Genomic DNA, 4,504 nt, shown 5'->3' on the forward strand with positions numbered 1-4,504 from the left:
AAAAAAAAACAAAAACAAAACCAAAACAAAATAAAAGAAACTTGAGCTGAGAAGCTAAAGGCCTATACACCAGATCTTCAATTTCCCTTCTTTCTCCCTTTCCCTTTCATTGCTTTCACAGCGCGCACTGAGAAGCTAGCTCTTCTTCACTTTCTACAGGCCTGTCACAATGTACGCAGTCTAGCATGCTGAACACTCAATCAAGTATTAGGTTTTGAAGTGAATTGTGTCGTGTTTATGAGATTGTATTTTGTGCACATCAGTTGAAAGTTTATTATAAATTGTACAAGAGATGTAGCCATAACTTTGTGCTAATACAACTGCTCGTGAAAACCGACTTTTCATGCCGTCGAATTGCTACCTTTAAATGGAAAATATATATATATATAGACACACACACATATGAGAACTTACTTAGACCCCAAAGACTTTATTTTGGTTGCGCCACCATAGAAAAGACTCACTTTTGCAATATTGATTGACAGATGGAACTTTAGTATTACTAAAATAATCACCTTTCTCCACTGTGAGCTGCTTCCAATAATTTCACTTTTTTCAGCAACCTTAGGTAAGGCAACGCAGGGTTGTAAGACTATACTGGCCATATGTATGATTGAGTGCTTTAATCTAAAAGTGGAAATTTCAAGTTGTCAAGGTTCACCGTTTAATGTGCATCTAACGACGATACTCCAAACTTTGCGCATAATCATTGATCAGAAACATTGTTCGATTCAATAACATTCTTGAAGAATTCTCAATGCACTTCAGTTTTAAGGGTTCTGCCTTAGCTTCAATAACTATATATGTAACTATACCGTGCCCAAATAGTCCATACCAATAGAAAAGATCCCAAGAGTTCACTAAGATCCTATGCATGTCCATGTACAATTTCCACTATTTTTGAGCCCGCTTAGCTCAGAGGTTAGACCATCCGCATTACGAGCTCGGCATATGTGCAAGCCACGGAGAGTTCTGGGTAGAGACCAGAAGGTCAAGAGCCAGTCACTCTGGTGAAGATGGGACTATCTCTAGGGTTCAAAATCGTGAGGCAAGCACATAACTCAGAGATAAAAGCAACCTAGCCTGGCTGGTCACATAATGGTCCTGCTTTGTCCAGGTCCCAGTTTCCATATAATTTCTAGTTGCAGCGTCGCTTTCTGAAACCTCGAGAGATTTCAAAGAACCCCATCATTTCTTCGTGCACTCGAAGCTCCAGCGACACAGAGATACAGACAAAAAAAGCGAACAAGAGGAGAAGAAGTTCCAAGATGGTCCCCTCACCTCACCTCACCTCACCCATCAAAAAAACGCTTCGGAAGGGGAAAAAGGGGGTAATGTGCATGTATACACGTCTGTGCCATTTCTATTCTCTCTCTCTTTCTTTCTTTGGGAGGCCATGTGTGTGGGGGGAGTACTGGATGTTGTTCATCAGCCTTGATGAGGGAGTTAGGTAACCCACAAACCCTAATCATCAAAGCTTCGTGCTGTGTCGTGCTGGGTCCCCTTCGCTTTTGAGCAATGCCTCCTTAGTGTCTTTCGTTCTGGCCACAGAAGTTGGAAAACCCTTTGATGGGGGAAAAAAGATGGAAGATGGTTCAATAAGAAACGAAGCATGTGAGAGGGTTCTCGGGTTAAAAGGGCAAAGGAAAAAGCCATTTTTGCCTGAGAAAAGTCCAAAAGTCAAAGGGCATCAAATCGAAAAGATCAAAAAGCTCTCTCCTCTCCTCTCTGTTTTTTTTGTTTTTGGCCATTCAGAGGAGAACTCCCAACGTGCGACCACACCATGCATCATCCTTCCTTTCCAGCGGCAAAAGTTAAAAAAAAAAAAAAAAACAAAGAAAAAGTTGAACATGTTGATGCTGCAAAAGTGGAATGGAATCCACCTTCTTGAAGTTGGTGCTAACTTTTTGTCAGTCAAAGACATGCTATAGTAATTGCAAGACCTTATGATAATGTAAAATGTTTCGGGTGCTCTCTTTGAAGAAGAAACTTAAAATACGTGCATTACAAGATTTTGCAAAGCATCAAAATATAAGAGTGTAATAAGGTGGTGAGATGTTTGGTCCTAGTTTGGAACCTTCACAATCAGACATGCATTTGTATGAAATTACTGCTACGATGTAATAATAAATCATTTTTGAAAAAATTTTATCCGAATCGTTCATCTTTCGCGGAACAAACAAATTCTAAACAGATCAATACCGGACTATAAATATGTGTCGGGTTCCCATACAAAAAGTTTCATGGCATTTCATGCAGTTTTCACATTTAGAAACTACATTCTTTTAAAAAAAAAAATTGGTGATTTTTTTATCTCACTAGTAGGCTGCAAGGAAAAAAGTGTCAAAAAAATCCTAAACTTATTACATTTTTTCCAATTTAATCCCGAACTTTTTAAGTTTGTGACAAATTTTAATAATATTTTAATATGTTTTTTATTTTTGCTTTTTTATTTTATTTTTTCCCTTGTTTTATTCTTTTTTTTTAATTCATCCGCCCTCATCTGCCGTTGGTGAGGCCAGCCCTGATCGTGGCTGCGCTGGCTCACCTGTGGTTGGCGAGGGCCCAGCAACCCTTGCCAGTGGCCAACGTAAAAAAAGAGAAGAAAAAAAGGGAAAATAGAAATTTAAAAAATACATTAAAATATTATTAAAAATTCTCCACATCCACGCCGATCACTCCACTTCAGTGATTTCTGATTAAAATTGGCTGGAATGATTGAATTGGCGTAAATGCAAAATTTTTAGGATCGAATCGATAAAAATGCAAAAAATGTATGACTTTTTGGATAATTTTTTCAGATTGCAAGTGTAAAAGATCGATAATGGTGAATGTAATGGATTAATTTGTATATGCAAGATGAGTAGGGCAAACTAAGTAACTCAACTTCCAAAATTGTCTATTTTGTTACTACTGTGAAGACTAGAAGAGTTAAGAGATCTCTCCTATGGACGGGAAAAATTACCAAAAAAGTCCTAAACCAATTACAATTATGCTAATTCAATCTTAGACTTTTTTTACTACTGAACGCTAAACCTTTTGCATTTGTACTAATACAATTCATGGCCAATTTTGTCCCAAAATCGTTGACGTAGCGTGATTGGCGCTAAAGTGGAAATTTTTTAATAATTTTTTAATATATTTCTATTTTTTTTTATTTTTTATATATTATTTTATTTTTTCTCTCTTTTTCTTTTCCTTCCTTTTCTTGTCGGTCGTCAAGGTCCGACGACTAGCCAGAGGTGAGGGCCGGCGAAGTCAACCTCACCGACCTTTGACGAAGCTCATCCTCGCCAGCCACTAGAGAGGGGCGAGGAAAAGGCACACTCTCGCCATCGCTAACACTTGACCATGAGAAGGCTCGATCTCGCCGAGGTTTGGCAACCGACTAAAGGAAGAAGAAATGGAAGAAAAAATAAAGAAAGAGAAAGAAAAAAATATAATATCAAAATATTATTAAAAATTATCCACGTAAGTGACAGCTACGCCACTATAACTATTTCCTGTCAAAATTAGCCGAATAGATTGAATTAACACAAATGCAAAAGGTTTGGCACCGAATTAGCACAATTGCAATAGAATTAGGATTTTTTTGGTAATTCTCCCCCTATTGATGTTTTAGACGATGTGACAAACTTTTGTAGACAGCCCTTTGTCGGGAAAATTACCCAATCGGTGCTATACTATTGTATAGATACTAATTCAATCCTAAACTTTTCAAATTTTCCCTAAATCTTAGCATGAAAGTAGTCATTTTGATCAATTTTTGTCAAAAACGGCTAATATAAGGATATGCCACATAGGATGACTAACGCCATATGAGCCATTTATGGAAAAAAATAAGTTGAAAGGACTATACTAGAATTTCTTGCGAAGGTTTAGAATTCATATAATACATTTATGATTAATTGGACAATATTCCCACCCTTTGTCAGATCGAAATTGGTCTAACAAAGAAGAAAGAACTTTCTACTTCTACCCATCAATGATTGGAAATATTTTTCACGTAAATAATGACTTTCTGAATGGAAGAATAACTAGAAGTTTTCACTAATTACAATCGGCAAATTTTTTCTAAGAAAACGCAACCACGTTCAGGATTCGGCCCACCACTAAATAGTAAACTTGTACGAAATGCAAATCAACTTCTATGGGACTCGTAAAATTTACATTACACGGAGAGCCATAGAAATTCCAAATTATGAGGGATTTTCAATGGAACTTGGAAAGATATAAAAAATCCAGAGTGGATATTCATTTGGTGCCCCAAGCTTCAACGATCTAACACCGCCCATGGTAGCCCTAACCAGAATGCATCGATTCACCACCGGAGGTGTTTCTGATACAATTTCAAGGGTGCGTTTGATTCATCTTTTCTAAGAAGCTTTCGGTCTTAAAAACCCTTTAGGAAAATGCTGATGTACTTGGCAAGCATTTCCAAGGGACATTTGGCCAAATGCCAATCTTTCCAATCTCAATGCTGATAGGAACCGCTATCACAAAG

The sequence above is a fragment of the Rhodamnia argentea genome, chromosome 7, assembly GCF_020921035.1.
Source record: "Rhodamnia argentea isolate NSW1041297 chromosome 7, ASM2092103v1, whole genome shotgun sequence".
NCBI lineage: Eukaryota > Viridiplantae > Streptophyta > Magnoliopsida > Myrtales > Myrtaceae > Rhodamnia > Rhodamnia argentea.